Consider the following 21,860-nt stretch of genomic DNA (forward strand, 5'->3'; position numbering starts at 1 on the left):
TTCTTTATTTATTTTTTAAATCATAATCAAATATTTATATTTTACAATTTACAAAAATGCAATAACTTTAAACGCATCTCATTTTTTATATTTTAAAAATGCAGTTTGTGTTTCGGGTGAATATCAGCATGCTGTTCTGTCACACCACACTGGAATATTACAGTATTTTTTTTTCGGTTTACATTTAGTTTGTGCAACTAGTGCAGCACTTTGTCGGAATTTGTATTCAGTAATAATCTGAACACAGGCTGGTCCACAGATAGGGACAGTCTATAACCAGCCACCACTATTGTGCTGTGTTGACATCCAAGAAGCCAAATATACAGGTACACTGCTTTAGTCACTTTATTTAAGCATCTATAGTGAAAATATAAATCACTTTCCTGATCTATTGTAGTTGCCACAAAGACATCATCAACAGTGATTAAGATACCTCCATAGTACAATTCACTTTTTGAAATTGAGGCCTTGCATTTATATCTTATCTTTCTTTTTATCTATTCGTCCACCCTGTTGGATGGTGATCTCAGCTGTACCTTCTTCCAACAAAGGCAAGAGAACCAGGAGAGCAGGCAGAAAGCTATTGTTCTTGAGCCTGACATATATCGCTAGAGAGCTGAGGATTTTAAACACTTTCTTTGGCCCAGTCTAAAATAACTGTATTACTGTCTAACTTTTTTTTTGTTTGTTTGTTTGTTTTAATACGTATTTGTGCCAGGGAGACAGCAGCGGTAGCTGAAATGGTGGGTGTGGTTGTAAAAAACGTGATCGTATTTCAAATTCAGAAAATAAATCTTCTACCTTCTGGTATTGATAAAATGGTGTAAGAATTAAATATGTATGTTCTATTAAAATATATATTTATCCAGTATCTTTTAAAATATTCAGTAAAACAAACTTACTATAAGGGTAGTCTTAGCCTTGAGGTATTTTGTGTAAAGATAGCATTAATCAACTCAGAGACAGCATTGTCTGACTTATTATATATACTGAAACTTTCATCAATATACTTTATTATGACGTTTTGCTAACAATGCCAGATTCCTGACCTTTGAGGGATAAAAACCTGTGCCTGTATTTAACTTTTATATAAAAAATAACCTAATTAACTTTTCTAGGAAAAAAACAGACATCATGTTTCCCTTAATGATTAGTGCACTTCCGTACTTTTCTTATAGTTAGCAAGTGACATATTGAAAATTAGTTTTTAAAAAAAAAGCATATTTCCAGTCTTCCGCCATGCTGGCTTGGCAGGACCATGCTGTACTGAAATACAGCACTTGCCATATAAGGAAACATGGCTAAACATGTCACGCATAATTTATATGCAGTAGGCAGAGAGTTAACCTTTCAGAGCACACATTTGGACCATATGCAAAACAAGCTGTCTTCGCGGGATTTCAATTAGGATGACGCAAAACCTTATAAATACTGATCTCAGTTATCCGAATGTTGTCATAATGGCTTTTTTGGAAGGATTCTGGGCTGATACTGCTGTAGTATCCACCTGTTTCTCTTTCTGATCAGCTGAAAAACAGCTTTTTAGCTGTGCTTCGGTGCTGCCTGCAAAGCACTGACAGGAAGAGGCTGCTTTACACAGCTCTGCAGCTGTGACCTTCTGTTTTCATTCCAGCTATAGATGGTGTGTGATATGAAACCGTAAACCACAGTAACCTAGACCTGCAGCCTGATACAGTAAGCCAGAGCAGCCTAGTCTCACTTCCTCCCTTCAGCTTTCAGTCAGCCCTGGGCTCCAAAACAGAAAGCAACAATAGCAAAGAATTACAAAACAAACAAAAAAAAAACTTACCTCTCACATTTTTTTTCCCCCTCAGATCAAATAAAACCATAGAGACATTGCCCAAGGCATCGTGGAAATTATTATTTGATGACAAAGAAATTAAAATGAACTTGTTCAAGCTATTATCAGAAAGGCATTCTGACAGTCTCTACACATTCAGCTGCAGTGGAAAGGCTGTTGAATATAGCCTTGCAGACTCTTATCTCTGCTGGCTGCTCTGCGTTGCTGCCTGTTTTTGCCCCTCCCCTAAGAGCAAATCCAACCAGGAAGCATTGGATGTGTTAGACTAGACTGGGTCTCTCAACTATGCACAAGTGAAACATGCTTACGAAATACTGCCTGATGTGTCTCGCACGTACCAGTTTTCGCACTGGACGAATACCAGACAATTCTTTGTCAGATTTAGTTTAAACACAGATTATATTTAGGAAGGACAATGGAGGGAGTAAATAGGATACAGCTGAAAAAGAATCCCCCCACCCCACCACCACCACCACCACAAGTAGCTTTTGGTTTAATCCGTCTGATATGTAAAGCATACTGTACAATATTCTCTGAACTGCAGAGCAAGACTAATAGATTTACAAATACTGTTGCCATGGACTTTCAATATAGGCTTTGACCTAGCTTTTAGCAGAGTTCTGTGCATGCAGTTTAAGAAATCTCACTGATGCCTGAATGAATGTTTAGTTTGGACTTTAATAAATATTTATAATCCATAAGCCAAGAATAAAGCCATTTCAATTTGAAATTTCTACCTACTAGAACAATTTCTTGTGACCAAAAAAGGAGACTGAAAACTTTTCAGATTGTTTTAGAAAGTTCTGATGTGTCATGATGTATACAGTACATGTGAAATACTGTACAGCTTGCTATTTGAAATCTGTAACTTAAAAGCACATTCAATGCAAATAGACACAACCTCCCGACTATATCGCTTTATTTTATTGAATTCAAGCCCAGTTTTATATGTCAACAACACTTGTGTGATGCAATTGCCCAAACCAATCCAATTGCTTGCAAAAAAAGCAAAACAAAATATGAATGCATTGTAATAATAATGGGTGTTCAGCAGCTGGACCTGCATAGCTGTATTTATACCCTGCCTTCCAACAAGTATTGGAACAACCTGCGTCCTAATACTGACCTAATAGCTGCTGTTGGGCACTATACCATAGGGCAACTCCTTTTTGGTTTGAGAAAGATGGCTGAACATGCTGCATACATACGTGTAAGCCTTTGTTTATTTTGATCTAAAATTTTAGCAAATGCATAGAAGTTAATCAAAAATACCAGAGCTGTTAAAAATATAAATCACGTTTCTTATTCACGTCTTGAAAGTCAAAACTCATTTGTCTATGTCAGAGGTCACTTTGTCAGTTCCTCGCCAATTCCCAGTGCAGATGCCTGAATAACCATGCAGACAATAATGGCCTGTAGTCTGGCTTTCTTTCCTATGTAAGCACAGGCTTTTGGTTTCTTCTAACGTACTATGGACATACAGGAACCTTTACTTTCTAAAGTTCTCAAAAGCTAAGGCCCTGATTCTAAATATAATTTAAAATTTTATATATATTTCAAGATCTATATATATATATATATTATATATATTATATATATATATATATATATATATATATATATATCTATATCAAAACGTTGGTTTTGCTTGTTTACCATTTACGTGGAAAACACTTGAAAGAATCCTAGACAGTGTATTTAAAATACTGGACTGCCTATTCCTTACACATTTCCACAATTACAAAGCTATTATGAATTCAATCAGTCATACACTAATCTTAAGGATTCACTCTAAAGGCTGCCACAAACCAGATCTGATGCGATTTTTCATTGGGCGACAAGATACTTTTGCAGCAACATGACCATACACAACAGAAGCGACATAAGGGTAATGCAGTTTGGAAACTTCCAGATCTGTCCAACTGTTAAAAATTGCTATTGACAAAACTATAATCAAGACTGGTATGTTTGACAATATGATGTGGAAATTATGTGTGTTTTATTTGACGGTATTTCAACATATATGGCAATAAATCATACACACCAGGCATATCCTGTTCCATCGAAATGATCTCCCATATATTGTCTTTCAAATCTTTATAATTGCGATGAAGCTTTGGGTATTTTTCTACGGCAAGTATTACTGTTTCCTCTGTCATTTTGGATACTGCTTCACCCTGCTGAACCACGTGCATTGAAGCTGTTCTCTGATTGGTCAATTCCCTTCTTGTAGCGCAATAAAATGCAAAAATTAGGATTCAGTCCTATTTATTTCACGGCGCTCCAGTGCCTCACTGGTGCCGCTCCTGTGTCGCCTGTCGTGTTATCTGTGATGTGAAAGATACTTATCAGAGGTATAATTCCTATAAGTTTCGTCGCATCGCTGCAGTTTCGTTTGTCGCATTGCGTCTGGTGGGTAGCAGCCTTAAATTGCTAGTTGCACAAACACAGAGCAAGAAAGGTTTGCAAAAGATGCCATTAATCCAGCTTTAAAAGGCACAATCTTTTCATGATAAATGCTAAAAAGTTTATTGTGGCTCACAAGCCGGCTATCATGGCACACTGTTGTTAGTTTGAGAGTGTGAATATCTGCTTTGCTGTGAGGCAGGGATACAAGTCTCCCATGCAGTAAACTGTCAGAACCCAATAGCACACAGCAAGAGGCCACTTTCCTTGATGATGGGATTACCTGTTGTCCTACAGGTGTGGGGAGGGGGGGAAATCACAAAACATTCACATTTGTAATTGGCCACAAACCAAAAATCAATGGTGCCCAAGGGGCAGAATTATACTTATTTATGTAAAAAGACTTGTGATAAAAACATAACCATACCCAAAAAAGTATTGCATTAAGTCTTGAACGAAACTGAAACGGTGACATGGAAATCCCCTGTTAAAACAAAATATCCCCCTCCCAAGAAATATGCAAAAGTTTCTGTACTATATGTCTTTTGCAGTTAAACCATTGTTCAGTGTCTTTTTGTTCATTATTAGGTAAACAAATAATGTTTCCATGTTGGGTGCATTTCCATGTTCATCATGTGATAACAGGCCTTATTTACCTAGACTGTTGCTGACTTCTGTAACAACACTGGGAAAGTTTCATGGATATCAAAATGCACTCACAAAAACAAACACAAGATATTTGAAAAGGGATCAACGTCATACAAAACGACATGGTACAATTCAAGGTATTTTAAAAAGGGGAGATTAAATCCCTATTTCATGACTAAATGCTGTTTAGTCAGTGGCGTCCTTATTTGTATGATATGTACAGATGTAATACATGCCTGCAACGTGTGCAAATCCTTACTGTTGTGGTTAACTTTTTAAAACCAATGATGAATTCCCATTAGCAGTGCTTAACTGTCCTCTTAATACAGCATGCTTAATGCACTCAACTGCCTACATGATACAGTCTGTCAAGAAACTAATCTTTCAGTTGCTATATTTGGTTTCAACATCACCATTAAAATAACAGAAATTTGCACTATGACTAATGCAAAACCGGATGAGGTGTGCATCTAAACCACATAACATAATAATAACCAATTTAGCAGAACTGACAAGAAGCTGAAATAAAAACATTTGTTATACTTTCAATAGCAATCCCTCATTTAAATTTCTTTAATGCACCCAAAAGTATAGGGCTGATTTATAGCGTTTTTGTCAATCACATTATCATTAATCATATTATTATCATTAATCATCATCCCAATAACAATAATAATAATAATAATAAAAAAAAAAAAAAAAAACTGCCTGTAGAGCTTGCCCTAGCTTGTAGAATATAATGATTTTGACTATTATCTATGGTGCATCATCTACAGGGCAGTACCACCAGGTTATGTTTTTATTAAATTAAACTATGACAAAAATAAATAAAATACATAAAAACATTATTAAATAGATAAATAAATAGAAAAATATGACATTTGAAATTTGGATGTGCTTATTCGTATGCATGCCCTTCACATTCTCAGTATTCATTACATTTAAAAACAAATTAAGTTTCTAACCTTCCTCCCAGGGCTTAGAAATCGTCCAAGGCCCAGTAAATTATTACTACTGTATGCATATTTGAACTCACAAGTGAAACATGCATCTTTGTAGATACAAAACTTTGCATTGATTTCAACTGCAGCCTCATTTAAATACATACATACGTACTGCCTCTGAGAAAAAATTCAATTAAAGCATGCCAAAAACAAGCACAGAAACAAAACTCAAACTGCAGATAAAGTCAAGCCACCCATCATATATGAATTTTAAAATATAAAATACAAGATGTTATATATATATATATATATATATATATATATATATATATATAGATATATATATATCATTATATATTTTTTTTTTTTTTTTGGGGGGGGGGGGGGGGGTTCAGCTATTTACCACTGGTGAGTTGATTTTAGACACTTAGGGTTACATTCTCAAAGCTATTATTCCAAATTGTCATGTCATTTTTGTCATGTCAGTCTTTTGGTTCTGTTTCTAGAAGTTTACTTTACACCAGTTTTAATTCAACTCATTCATAAAGAATTAAAAACAATAAAAATCAAAGTGTAGAATTTAGTAATAAAGAGCTAAATAAATAATGAAATCAATTCCAGCATTCCCAGCATTCCCAGAATTCCCAGCATTCTTGCTTCGAGATCACACACCAACACAATTATGAACATAAATTATTTTCAGTTTTCTTAAGAAAATGAAAATTAAAAAAAACAAAACATTAATAATAAACCTTCTCTATGCCTTACAGCAGAATTTTTTTTTTTTAATTTTAAAAGAATAATAATCTTCTCAGGCAAATTGGCATAAAGTACAGTAAAGACTTCAGTCAAAGCATATGTTTCCTAATTAAAATTCCAGAGCATCTAATGAACTGTATGAATATGATTTACATATATTATACACTGTTAACAACTGAATATTTGTCTGTAGATTAATTCAATATTGTACGTCAATAAACAAGTGTATGTCTTACCTGCTTGCAATTGATATGCTGAGCCTGCTGAAATAACTTAGTAAACCAATCGCTCAAGTACCAGAGAATGCAATGCATTCTGGGCTAATTACAACATCCTTTTTCTTACTTCAGGGATGATGACCTGGCTGAAGAGGAAGCTGTGCAAGACCTGAATAATTGCGTTCTTCACTCTACAGGTCTAACCACATCAAAATAGTTATTTGCTGCAGTTACCATAACAACAGGCTGCAGTTCTGCATACATTTTTTATTTCCCCAAAGGGTAACACATTTTTTTTTCTCTTACCCTATAAGAGAAAAACATGTTTGCATGGTGAACATGAGACACCAAGTGCTATTTCTACTCTTGTTGCATCTGAACTGAGAAACCATTGTACAAACTGACAAGAGCAACAACAAGTGTTTTTGGACTCTGGATTGTGGTTTCTGTCAGTGCCCCTGCTGCTTCCTTCCTTAAGCAGCGCTGTCTGCTTGTAACTGATAAAGCCTTGCAAAACTGAAACAGTTATTATCTGCACATTATCCGTTTGGTACAGATACCGCTGACCACAGAGCAGGTGCAAGGGCCTTGCAGTTTGAGAATTGTTAGATCAAAGTTACTTTACCTATCCATGTCACTTCTTGTACTAACAACGCACTTGAATAATACACACCTTAAAATGTCAGACAGTAAGAAAGGGGACACATGTCTGTAAGAAGCAAAAATGAATTTCCCTGCATGGAACTGTGTGAGCTAGTTTGAAGTGTAAAATGCATCAGGAAAGAAAATCAAACATAATTCATGGGAATAATTAAAAAAAAAAAAAAAAAAAAAAAAAAAAAAAAAAAAACCTTGTTGTCCAAGGGACAAAATGCTACACAAATCCACTTGTTCTTCTTAAAAATCTTGTCCCCTCCCCGTAGCACAAAACTCACACAAAAGTAGAGTATAAATTGTAGGATTTTGGTTTTACTTAACAGTGAACACAATCAATCAATTAGTGATTAACAGGGCTGGCTCTAGCCTTATAACTTGAATGTTCACTAAATTCTTCACGATACACAAAACGTTCCCTGTGACCCCACCTCACCTCAACAAATGTACAACATACTTCAAGAAAATGTTCCTTTCAGTGCAGTTTGGAACACATTTGCTGGTAAATTTAAGTAACATACTAAGAGTACAACTATAATAAGCAATACTTGGGAGTCATTCAAATATAAAAATAGCTTCAGCCTGTGTTTTTTTTTTCCCACTCTCTCTATACGCTGAATCCAACTCCTGATGTTACAGGTGTTTTAGTTTGTTGCATCACAGATACAAAATCATTGCCAACTACTATATTACTGCTGCTTTGTGGAATTCTGATTTTTCTTGATGTTCTTCCAGTTTTGTAACTGCGGAACCCCAGATTTTTAAAGAACCTCTGTAGAAGTCTCTCTGCATTTTGTAATGTTTTTCTACCAAAATGCACGAAATATTGACAGTAGGTTCCATCAAATTCTGCAAAGACAAAATTATGTTTTTCTTTTGTTTATTTCTATTAACAGTGTAAAATATTTTACAGCCATTTTCCCTCCTCTAACGTCTTGTCCTATGATGGCTAACTGGAACACTGCTGCAGCAGGGGGATCCTGGTTTCATACCCTGTTGGGTGTTTTTTGTTTGTTTTGTTTTGTTTTTGGGGTGGACAACATTCTTTCTCTGCACTACTCTCACTGAAAGATAAATACACGAATTAATTAATACAAAAACAGATTGCCATCAGATTTAAAGTGTTTTTTTTTTATTTTAAAATAATAATACAATATTGTACAGATCAACTCACACATAAGCGTTTCATTTCTACCATTATAAACATATTTGACAATCTTTATGTTTTCATAGTTTCACAAAATCGATGAATTGTGCCTGTCCAATAAATAACTAATATCGCTACTTTCAAATCTAGTAAAAAAAAGTATATATTTTTTTTAATATTAAATTTAAATAAAATAAATGTATAATGTAGATGGTAAGATAAGCAACACGAAAACTGAAAGAAATCAAGTCTTGAAATGCTTCTAAACAGTAAACTCAACTTTTTTTTTTTTTTAATCCTAACGAGTACTGTACACGCTTGACCACAAAGTTGACTTAAAATATTTTATAAAGTACAGTACATAACGTGATTTTTTTTTTTTTTTCAAATCCGCTAATACCTTAGCAACTATGGTGTTTTTTGCTGCTGTAACTTTACTATGTTTTTGCATTTAAATGTCAGGTTCATGTATTAAGAAAGCAGCATCACCTATTTGATAATTTACAAAAAACTTAAGCAATAACTTCAACTTAAAAGATTAGAGGCTCTCTTGGAAGCCATTTCTGGGTTTCTTTGTAACCAACAGAAGATCAGCTTCACAGTTTAGCCAATCAGAAATGGTAGGGGCAGGACGTAAACACTTCTTAAAATGTTTGTGTGCAGGTGCTAGACCGCAATTCAATTTTTCAGAATCTTGCGTGTCTCTCTACAAATATACCCGGAGTGCCTTTCTAGCAACAGAGCGAACACCAGAAAAATAAATAAATACAAACTACTTGTCTGACGGTAAAGTATAATTGCAAAACTTGTTGTCCCTCACACAACTCCTGTTGTCCCGGTCGTCGGAATATGAATTGCACTCCTGACATAGTGTACTAACAGTACATCTATGGTATCCTTGTAAAAACAATTTTAAAAATCATCTATGGCTTGACATTTTTTGTTCACAAGCCCTTTGCATTATGTCAGTGCACCTGTTACCCATGGAATGGAAGTGATAAGTTATTTACATGACCAGATAAAAAAACAATGAAGAATTAAAATGTTGTTGTTATGTAATATAAGATTTCCAAAACACCTTGAGAAGTATTTTCTGCCTTTATCAAGTGTTGAAAATGCCCCTTCTTTTCAGTTGCATATTCCAGTCTAAGGAACATCCATTTTGAAAAAAGAAAAAAAAAATCAGCCAAAGGGAAATGTGAAACAAGTTTAATTGGAGAAAGTGTGATTATGATGTTCTTTTTGACCTTATAAAATTAGCAAAAGCAGGCACAGTGTGAAAATAGGGCCCTATGTCGACACTCTATATTGGAAAATGTTATGACTTTAATCCTTTAACATTCTTATAGAAGGGCTGCGTGTGGTGACTCCTGCTGAGAGGCTGGGGCTAGGGAAGTTGTGTGCCTTTTAAAGTCTTTTAAAGCCTACCTGGCTCCCAACACATTCATAAATACACGCCAGATCTCCTCAAAATATCACATTCATTTCTCTATCTCATCATTTCTCCAATGGAAGGTCAGTACCGTCTACTTCTAACGCAGACCTCTACCCAGCAACCCTGTTGCCCTGGCACTACGGAGATGAAAACGGCCAGCCAGCAGGCTCAACCTCTTCAAAACCCTGCAAAACAACAATATCAACTTCCCAGCTAGAAGCGAGCATATGGCGTTTTTCAATAATAACTGTACCTTTATATATGCTGCACCCACACTGCTTCAGCAAACTCGCTCGGCAGAGTCCCTCCTCTTCAGTCATCTCTCCAGCACAGCTCCCATCCTTCAGCTTCATAAAAACATTTTTGAATCATGAAGTGAAGTCCCTCATTCAACCCATCGCCGTCTCTATTGCTTCAATAAATACATGGCTCAATGATATCGACAAATGGGTTGCTTCCAACACTACAGCAATCTCCATTACTTCAAGCCAGTACTCGCCACTTCAACCACGTCTTCGGGTTCAACACTTTCGGTCCCCACAGCTGACGTTCCCGCGTACAACCAGACCTCAGCCTCCCTCAATGGTCCATAGCAAGCGCCTGTAGTCAGAAAAGCCCAACGAACACATACGGTTTCTTCTTTTGATATTTGTGCAACATTAAGGGTTATTTTCCAAACTCATTTTCAAAAAGGGAACATTTTCAAGTACAATTCTCATTTTATATATATATATATATATATATATATATATATATATATATATATATATATATATATATATATATATATTATTTTATTTGACCCCTTCAAATACATACTATCATACAGAACTGATCTAGGAATTAACCAGATACCAGTTCAGACAAAGGTGAGGGTTCCACCCTTCCACTGCCTGACTCTTAAAATGTGTTAAGTGGATTTACAGCAATTGTTAGCAAAACTAGTTTGTGTAAATGTAATTACATTAGCAAAAGTGTTTGTTATGTTTCTATTTCAACATAAATCTAAGCTGCTACTAATTTCGGCTCAGTTGAATAATCAGAATTAGCGTTTTGGGGGGGGGGTTGTATACTTTTTTAGAGAATTGGTAATGGGAATTCATATAATGTGAAAAAAAACAGTATTATACGGTCCATCCATTGTTCACATTGTTTTTTTTTTTGTTTTTTTAGTTTGGCATGACGTAGATCCTTAACTTTCCCACAACTAGGAGTGTAGAATCTCAAGGGGTTGTTCTAGAGTGAGATTTGTTGTTAAAAAATAAATGACCCAATGCAGGTTTAGTATTCTCAGATTCCAGTTTCAGATGTAAATATACAGTGCCTACAAATTAATGATGGAAATGAAAAGGGAGTATATATATATATATATATATATATATATATATATATATATATATATATATATATATATATATATATATTTTTTTTTTTTTTTTTTTTTTTTAAATCAGTTATGGTTTTCACTACAGTAGTAAAAATGTCTCCATGTTTATTTTAAACAACACACTATTCTAGATTAGGTGCAATTACAACTTTCAAAATTCTATGTCTAGACTACCAAGGTAAAGGACAATAAAGGCTTAAAGACTAAGGTGAGGACTACATTTTGAACAAATGGTTTGTAATGAGCCTACGTGCAAAGCTATATTAAGAAACATTACAAATGACCCAGATTTTAAATAAACGTAGCTTACAAAGCAAGTGCACTGGTAAATGACCTCATCTATATATTTCTAAACATGTGATGTAGAACACCAACAAGCAACAGGTGGGGCGATAACAGAAATTGCACATATGCCACAGAGGAAGGAAAAAGATGAGCTGTTCCTTGCTTAACATCTCCACCCTAGAACTAGGAAGTTATTATTATCCAAGTGGGGGAGGTTAGGCAATACCAAAGCTCTGTTTAATCACGTTACTGTAATTATAATGGCTATTATACACAGAATTCTTGCAGTATATGTTTTTTTTTTAATTTTTTTTTTTTTATATACATATTTTGACATCTTAATGTATGTTACGGCTTGTGACAGAAATATAATTAGTTCTGGTTGTAAATCTCCCTCTCGACCTGTGAGGGTGCTAAATAGCGAAAGGAAAAGTATCTGGATGGGCTGGCCTGACAGTTCGTTTCCGAGGTCGGGATGTCGGTCAGCCTGGATGGAAGTGAGACTGTTGCATGAACGTATTGACCCGGAAGGTAAACGAGGTAGCAGCTGCAAGCTATAGACGAAGCTGGAATCGTTTACCAAGGGATCATGCGGGGTAGCATAAAAGGGGCCAGAGAAACGCTAATCTTTTCCTTCACTTGGGTTGTGTGCATATACCCAGAAGGACTGAGAGCCGCAGTATTAACTGCCTGAGAAACCAGATTGTGAGAAGAATATTCATGAGTGTTTGTTTGTTGTACATGTTGTTAGTAATTGTCTTGTTTGTTGAATCACCAGACAGCTAAACACGTTCCGGAGCTTTCGCTTTTGGGCCAGCACAAGCCGGAACTGCACTTCACGAACTGTCACAAAATAGCCTGTTATCACCCGCTATGAGCACTAATACAACACACATCGGTCTGGTGACCGTGTCTTAGTATTGTGAGGCGGATAATGATTATTGTTTGGGACTGTAAACCTGTTTGTTTGGCTCCGCGCATTACCCATTGTTGTGTATTTCTTTTTGGTCACCAGACCCAGATTACAATTAAAACCCCTTTCCTACCAGATTACAATTGTTTGTGATTTCTCCTGCACTGGATCACCTCTACACCTGTTCACAATCACCAGCCACTTTGCCACACAGCTATATAACTTAGTAGGCTATAGCAGAGCTATGAACATCAATGTTTTATTATTAAGCATAAAACACAGACATGAGCACTTGATATATATTTATATATTTTTAGATGTTTGTAAATCTATTATTTAAAGTGTTTACTTTAAACAAAAGTACCGAAATCAGCATAAATTTCTGCTTATAAATTGATATGAATAATTCATAATTTGTTTAAATGACGAGTAACCGTGACAAACTGTTCCCAAGGATTGTTTTAACTTGTAATTTGTGAAACTTGAATACATTAAGCAGTCGTGTCCAGTCCTGTAGCTATTTTACAATGAGCGAACCTGAATCAAAAGCTTTCTTAACACCTGAAGCTTGTCTGTTTTTTGCTGTCAATTTATAGCTGCACATTCACTTTTGCTACATGTATTTCTAATCCTGATTTTCTCCACTTCAATCTTAATATTTCAAAGGGATTTGTTTTTATATGCTTTAAAATTCAGTAGACAGCACTGGCCTATTTCCGTGTCTCAATCACAGTTCAGACTGAAAATGTACTATTGAAATTTATAGGATGAACATTTTATGCAGTTCACGCCTGCTCCAACAGTGTCCAACCACTGCATGAATCAAACAGCACCCACAGAGAAGACTGTATTTAAAAACAGGTCCCAAAACTTACAATCACCTAGCTGATCGACTGTATATGTGATCAAAGAGGCAAACATAAGCACCTATGGTTATATTATATACAATAATATGCTATATTTAGTGAATTTGTAATACCTTTGGGAATCATAAACATATCACCTTAATTATTAGACCAAAACTTACTAGGGAAAGAAACTAAATACTTTGGACTGTTCCCAATTACAATCAGGTTCAATAGTCAGCAGAAACTGCTCCTTCCCTATCCAGTAAGGATTACCCATCTAAACCCTCACTCCAAAACACTGTTGAAGGGGAAAGTGTCTCTGGCAGTGTCTCCTACCTTGCCCCACTGTGGGGAATTTCACCCTGAATAGTCAAATTTTTTTCCCTGTCTTGTTGTGTGTGACTGAGGGTGGGAGTGAATGCAAGTTTTTGCAAGCTGGCAGGAGATCCAAAATGGCGCTCATAAAAACTAATTTTCTTGTTTGAACCTGCCCTTTCTATAAACCTTGATTAAACCCTCATGCCAACTGCTTATAAAGTCCTACCCTAACAAGAGCCACAACCGCTATGGGCTCACCCCGCCTTTTGTGACCTCACTTCTGACTAACTGGGTGGAACTTTAAAGCCTCCTGGGAAAGTGTAAAATTATTAGAAATGTTATACAATACTCCCTAACATATAGTAATTTCCTCATTGTCTTTGCTCGCTTTGACATTTTTAGATATTTTTACCAGCATTCTGGTAACTTTGTAATTCAACAACACAGAACTTTGTAATTCAACAACACAGAACTTTGTAATTCAACAACACAGAACTTTGTAATTCAACAACACAATGTACAGTCTAGTCTCTTTACCCGTGGCACACCGAATCATCACAAGTCACTCGTGGTATCCAAGAGGCATCTCAAGCTTTTCCATAGCTTGATCTACAGCTTGAGCAGAACTGAAAAAAGGAAATTTGAGGATAATGCCAAATACATCTGTAATCTAGAGAAGGAAGCACTTATGTCTTGTAAAGGCCTCTGCATTCTTTTGGTAATAAACTGGCATTTGCATCATTTAAAATTATTAAAACAAGCTGGAGCTATAAGCCTCCGCTAAATGAGTTGGCTTTTTTTGTCACCCCCGCCCCCTCCCCCCCACCCCCACCCCCCCCCCATTACAAACCGAAAAAAAGGCCTCGCTGGTCTAGCCGACCTGAGTTGGCTTTTTTTTCTAAAGGGCCCCCCCCCCCCCCCCCCCCCCCCCCCCCCCCCCCCCCCCCCCCCCCCCCCCTCTCCCCCCCCCCCCCCCCCCCTCCCCCCCCTCTCCCCCCCCAACACTCTCGACCTCTCTCCCCCTGTCCCCTGCGCTGAGAACAGTAGCATTGCTAGTTCATTTGTTTTATTTATTCACACCAATTTGTTATGTGTTGCAAATCTAGTCATGTAACTTGCATGAGTAACAGTATAACATAATGTCCATTTATTATAGAGGATGTGTGAAAAATCATGCAGCTGAATAAGAAATATCTAAATATTATGAAAGAAAAAAGACTTGACATGCGCTCAACAGCTCTCGCTGCACGATCTGGAAAAACTAGGCCTGTTTTAGCATTTCCTTAGTGGATGCCAGGAACTGAAATGATATTCTTTGCCTTTTAAGGCTTTCTCCTCAGTCCTGGCTCAGTGGCAAACTTTGAACTGACTGCTACAAGCTTCTAGTAAGTAGTGTTATTGCCAGCCACTTTAAAATTGTTAGGACGGTATATTCTGAAAGGTAAATGATTGAACAAGTTATGCAATTATAGGCAGCAATGCAAATTAACAATACATTAACAATGGATTCACTGTGCAACACCAAAAGCTGTGTAAACTTGCACCACTGCAATTACCTTAGGATAACAACTATGGAATGCGAACAGTGGGGCACACATCTTACTAACAGCATTTCACACTTAACCTTCCTATAGTAACCTTTTTTTTTTTTTGTGATGCATCCCCTCTATAACCAATACAAGTTACAAAGATATTGCAACTTTTCACTGGGTACGTTGTCCCCTATTCACACCACCGTTTCAGACCGTTTAATTGCAGTCTTGTTTTGATTAATTACAGTAAACCAAGTTCAATAAACAGTTTTAGAAGTTTGTATTCATTTTCCAAAACATTGTTAATAAACAATGAAAAAATAAACAAAAAAAGTCAATTAAAAACAGAATTTTTCATGCGGTGTTCACCAATCAGTACTCAAATGAATCCAAGAAGTCATTCACAAGTTTCTAGTTCCATCTTTCATACAAACATCTATCCATCCATAGTAGGAAGCTGGAAGTTCCAAGTTTGCACATGTAATGAGGATATAGATTCTGTGACAGAACTGGTCAGGTTCAGAGGCAGAAGTGCTGATAGAAACGTACAGTATGCCTAGTTTCCAAACGTTTCCAATTGACTTGTTGAAACATGTCACAGAGGTATGACTAACACTGTCAAATAAATCAGCCAATAGTTTAATAACCAAATGTTTAGTCCTTAACTGTTACTGCTACAGATTTATTTAATCTTTAGAAAATGAAGAGATAAGTGGTCTACATATTAATAATAAAGAAATCCTACTAATGTTACTCAATGAACCCTTTAAATCACTCAATCATAATATATTTAGTAATACAAATTAAACACTTGACTGATAAAAAAAAAAAAAAGAAAGAAAAAACACTGTTTACTGTATTGGCCTCAAGACAGTTTAGTGAGTTTTAGCTCACCATCCTGACAGAGCTGCTTTTTCCAGTGCAAGAGTTACTTGAGGTTTTTCAGAACCTGAGTGGCCTACAGTACGTGTTATTCAAGAGGTTTGCAGTGGTGACCGGGCTGCTAGAAGCGCCCAGTAAAAATAAATGGCAGTCTACATTTATTCAATCAAGTGCTTTTTAAATGCTATGTGATCAATGTAAATGGTTCAGTTCTTTCTTATTTTTGTAACAGTAATCTCTATTCATTAAACTTTTTCACTCTGGCGTTATTAGTTTTTAGCCTGAGTAAAGTTTGGTTAAAACCTTTTATTTTTTTGTTTTGTTTTGTTTTGTTTTTTCAGAAAGGGTTCAGATGTTTTTGTCAGTCTACAGGGCAAACACTCATAAATGTGATTGACATCAAATCAAATATGCCATCTACTCACAATTCTCTTAGTTTCAGCAGGGCTTTGGAATTCATATTACATTTTAAATATTAGTGTTAACATGAATCCTTTCATTCCTAAATTGGAAATCATGTTTGTACTGAATTGGGATTTGACTCATTTACATTTTAAACAAAACTGCATATCTGATCTTGTTCCCCATTGACTCTGAAAACAGGAACATCATCTGACTCCAGCTTCCTTATTTGGGATTTATAGAGCTCCTCCTGTTCCACTCAGACTCAACAAAAAAAGTAAATTTCTGTGTGGAATTATTATTTTCTTTAACAATACGTTCTTCACAGCAAAAGGTTGTATATCTTAATAGATAGAACAGTTTGTGACAAGTACAAACTATTCTAAAATGACATGTTCTTAAAGAACGCTTACTGTATGTCAAGCTGAGCCTGAGAACCAGGCTGAAACGCTTTGACAAGGCTTGCTAAACTTCTGTATCTGGAAATTACATCACTGGAATTGATTCAGGCAAAATAGGGCATCTACAATATACAACATAAATTCAGCACTCATGCGAGAAAACAGTACTGAACAACAAGTGTGTGGTGTTTCTCTGATCAAACTAGGTTCCAACTGACAAGCCACAGAATGCTTTGGTTTGCTGTCTGCTATGTAGTTGAGACTGAGGCAGCCTGTCACCACCCATGCTCAAAACGAACTTGTCATTGCTGCTGATGGAAATCTGTCAGGCCAGCAATAAAGTTTTGCAGTCTGCAGAATGCCTCGTTGATTACTGTCAGTATTTTAACCCGTGTTGAGGCAATACATTGCTGAAGGCTATTTTATTAACAAAAGGACAACATTGGTTCTGTTTATTTATTGATTTGTTTTAAATATAGCTCCTGTTTTACTGCATCTCTAGAGATCCTCTCGTATTATTGCATTGATATCAGGTTAGTGACTCTCCCGTATTATTGTGAAACTGTGAGTTTAGGATCTAACTGAAAATCCTCAAAATGTTAGATTTCCCAAGATAGAATTCTTAAATAGGCTTTGTTGGCTGCAATATATTGCTTTTTCAGAACATATTTATATCATGTTCCATCCCCTTCTCTCATTCATCCTTACATGCTGTTTCCCAACATGTAAAACTGATGGGAGGGCCCAGTAAGTATAGAACATTTTAAATGTGATTTGCCTACAGTTTATTTCTTATAAAGCAGATATCCATAGTGGTTTATTGTACGATACAGAAAAAGAAACTAACCTCAGTTGGACATGCCAAAGCAAAAGTAAAACCACTAAAGATTATATTAAACACTTAGGATAATGTTTTATGTCAACACTCATAGGTTTAGTGTAGTTGAATTTGTGTTACAAATCAACTGAGTTACCAATCATAACAAAAATGCTTATGACTTCATAAAACTTCCAGTTACTTAACTGCATCACCATAGTCTGTTACAGCCATTTCAGGTGAAGTCAAAACATTGCATTGCTTTTTAAACTGGCACGGTACTTGATTTGGAGACAGTGAATACATTTTTAACACATTTGAGGTTTGCAGTCTTGTGGATATCTTACAATCTGATAGAATCAAGATATCAAAGCAGCTTTGCTGAAAATGTTTTTAGTGTTTTGGGTATTTTTTTTGCAAGAACTTTGACTAACTGTATAATGTTACTGGAAAAATGCAGAAATGGCAAGAGTTTATTTCCTTAATATACATGTTTTTAAGAAGTAAAGTATTTCATTTATTAATTATTTTGTTCATATTAACGGTTATCTTTAACATTCACAATTATTGCTATAAGAACAACATACTTAGACTACTTTTACCTAAGAATATTACACACACAATATTCATAAAAGGGTTCTAATCTGAAAATGACAGTACCTGTACAGTAATCAATTTGTTTTTGGTTGGTGGTGGTGGTGGGGGGGGGGGGGGGGGGTTCAACTCAGTTCCCAGGTAGAAAAAAAAACAATGCATAGCCAATCTCCCAAAAGCTGGTTGCATGGAAAATAAGGATTGCACTTACCTTAGCTTTGTGAGAAATCTACAGCTTCAGTACCGAACAAGACAGCATGTTGCACCATGCATTACTGTCCAGAAGGATTCAGGCTGGTAGATGGCTAGCCCGGAATGTCTGAAAACTTCAGCATACCATGTGCATACCATGTGCTGACAAGTCATTGCAAGAATCAGCCCTCCAAGCTTCAGCTAAAAATAAGGCTATTAATATGTAGTAAACCTATCAATTATGAGTATAACTATTAGAGTTATCAATGTCAAACATTCTCTAACTTTGGAAGAGTTATTACCAGGAACTTAAACATAATTTGCAATTAATAATACCCCAACGGTTAATAATCCAAGCCCTCCTTTAATTTTGAAGAAATGTCTGGTTATTGGACCAAAGCCACTGAAAAAATAGAAAGACGTCAAGACATATTTTAGTTTATAGTAACTATGGGCTGTCGATTCCCAGGAAGTGGTAAATCATGTGTCCACATAAAGTGTGTCACTAGAAAAGGGAGGCAGAAATGTAAGCTTCTATCTTCAAAGAAAACCCCCTAAAATCGCTTTCATAAACCTCGACAGATATATGTAAAATAGTAAGTACAGTAAACACATTACAAGACAAGCATTCAAGATTGGAACAGACTGTTCTCAGAACAGCCGTTTTCAATGAATTTCTACACCCATCTCCACGAGGATTAAGCTGCCACTCACAATGTTTTAACTATATCTGTATCTGGTACATGTTTGCATATTGTTATGATATTAAATAAACATTACTGTGAGTACAACACTTCATCAAAAATTTTACATGAACTAAAGAAAAGCCAAGTGTGGGTCACACATGGGTTCAATGACTGTGGAACAAATTACAAGGCCTTACAAGAGACAAAGATTCTGCTTGGTTAAAGTCATGAGGAAATGAAATGGCAGCTGTAGACAGTTTGATCTCCATGAAATTGTTGTAATAAAAACATGTATATTAATCATCTGTGCTACTTGTGCTGGTCAATGCTGTATATTAGATAATGTATTATAGAAAAGATTAATACAATAAACATGTCAGTCTCTTCCATTATATGTTAATCAAAAAGTTATTAGTGCTGCACTGAAAATATGATAATTTCCACTAAAACTGAACAGCTCTAGTGAAAAAGCTTCTATCAGAAACAAACATGTTAACTGAGTTTGCTAAATCAGATTTCTATGGACAATTGTTTACTCAGCAAATCCCTATCTACCCCTGTCACAGGATGGCTTGAGCGGTGACATCAGACCAGGAAGAAATACACACAGCACTGCGAGTGAAATGGTGAATGGACTTGCTTGCGCCGGTTTATTGTAAATAAAATAAAAAGGTTTGAAACAAAACAATGCTCACAGAGAAAAATAAAAGACTGAACACAAAACTGACACCAACTAAACAAATAGGTAGCAACACTCTGCAAACAAGTACCGTGCTGGTCCTCCAGCACGAAGTAGCAATTGCTGTTATTTTAATTCATTTTCTCCTTCTCTCTCCCGTTCTTTCTCCCTGAACACACAACACCAAGTAAGTGCTTCGTGCCTCCATATACACAGTTGTGCCGGGATTCAATTACTAATTAATTAATCACTTGAATCCCAGCACGTGAACTAATTTGTGCAATCCCTGTGCCCACATACTACTACATACTTTATCTGCACGTGAAGTGATTGTGCATCCCCATGCCTAAATACAATTATATATTTTAAATCACTCATACTACACAGACGCATTTATATCCTGTGACACCAGTACCTATACGCCAACATAACACACCACATGCAACATATAACACAAAATCCACACATGGGCATGGCATAAATACGGTCCTGAAGCTCTTATCTGCACCCTTTAACAAAATCCATTTAAAGTACAACATATAAAACTGAATGTGATAACTGTCAAGTAAATTACATGAATTACTTCAGCCTACTGTACATACTGTACAATAAGGCAGAGAACAGACTGATCCAACCCTCCTAAAAAGTATTTGATTTAATCAATGGTAACAGGTTTATCTTAAACCCAAATCAACCCTGACTGCTTCTGACACTTCTGAAATACTGATGGAAATCCAATCAAATTAACCCTACATATGTAGTGAAGATCATTAAAAACAAGTTACCCTTCTTGAGAAATTATTATCCCACGGTGGAGTGCACGCACAATTCAGATTCCTCCCTTCTCCCAGACAAGCATACTGAATCTGTTCTGCTAAATTACACTAACAGCTTACCATGCATCCCCTACTCCATGTGATTACAACGCTTGCCTGTACTCAAGTTTTTAGGATGATTTCACAATGCTTCACTATATATATACCAGTGCTAAAAGATTGTTTACCAATTTACTTCAGAGTAGGGGTGCTTTGTCCTGGGAAAATGTATCAGTTAGATGCAGTGAAGAGTGGATTACCTTAACTTGCATTGACAGTATTGTACATGGGTTAACTTTCTTGTAATATGTACAAAGTTTAATCACATTTTGGTAGACTCTGTCAATCAGGTGTCACTGATGTGAAAAAGCATGCCACAAACAGATATTTTAACCATGCACATTCTGTGGATCCAAAATAAGACATTAAACCTTGGCTTTCCTTTGAATAATACACAGCTCCACTATACCTCTAGCTGCACAGTGCAGCCTGCAGCGTATTTTTGTGACAGGTTACACTGCAAAACGTACTGTTTAGTCCTTAAAATAATCTCCAACATAATCAAGTTTGCACTTATTGCTCAAAAATCATTTAAAAAAAAAAATGCTTAAATAATATCTAAAATGAATACACTGATCTGCGTGTCTGTACTGTGTTTGGGTTTCTCTAGCATGGTATTCCAAGCTGTCATTTAGAGATGTCTTAAAATGCAATTTTAACTTTTCAGGATCTCTCTATAATCTCTATAATCTATTTCATGTTGACATCATAGCAGCATTTCTGAGAACTGCCTGCTGTAGAGTGGTGTTTTTTTTTTTTTTTTTTTGTAATACGGTATGATCGCTCACTTCAACTTCCTCTGCTGGCACGTGTGATCAAGAAAGTTTTAATTCTAAATGGAATGAGGTTTAAAAAACATTTGGAAGCAAAATGGCGATATCATCTTCACGAGCTGTCAGAAGTGCCGCAAATGATAAAAAACATGATGCAAAACATATGCAAATTGGTAAAATGGTAATGATCCGTCACGCACATGTGACATTTCCTTAGCCGTACCTTAACTGCAGTTTCCAGCC

At 36.0% G+C, this 21,860-nt stretch overlaps 1 protein-coding gene across 27 annotated transcripts in view; it reads right to left on the bottom strand.

Annotated features, from left to right (window-relative positions):
• Window positions 1-6,916, bottom strand: part of LOC121322813 (muscleblind-like protein 1) — a 62,740-nt gene extending 55,824 nt beyond the window's left edge. For 15 of the 27 annotated variants that reach the window (XM_041263147.1, XM_041263140.1, XM_041263128.1 and 12 more), the window contains exon 1: window positions 1,811-2,028. The gene's annotated coding sequence lies outside the window, so the exon portion shown is untranslated. Of the gene's footprint in view, window positions 1-1,810; window positions 2,030-6,815 lie in introns of those variants that run through there. The other 12 variants (XM_041263144.1, XM_041263138.1, XM_041263146.1 and 9 more) reach the window with 2 other exon arrangements.
• Window positions 6,917-21,860: the final 14,944 nt, after the last annotated feature.

This window comes from Polyodon spathula, chromosome 11 (assembly GCF_017654505.1).
Source record: "Polyodon spathula isolate WHYD16114869_AA chromosome 11, ASM1765450v1, whole genome shotgun sequence".
NCBI classification, from domain to species: Eukaryota; Metazoa; Chordata; class Actinopteri; order Acipenseriformes; family Polyodontidae; genus Polyodon; species Polyodon spathula.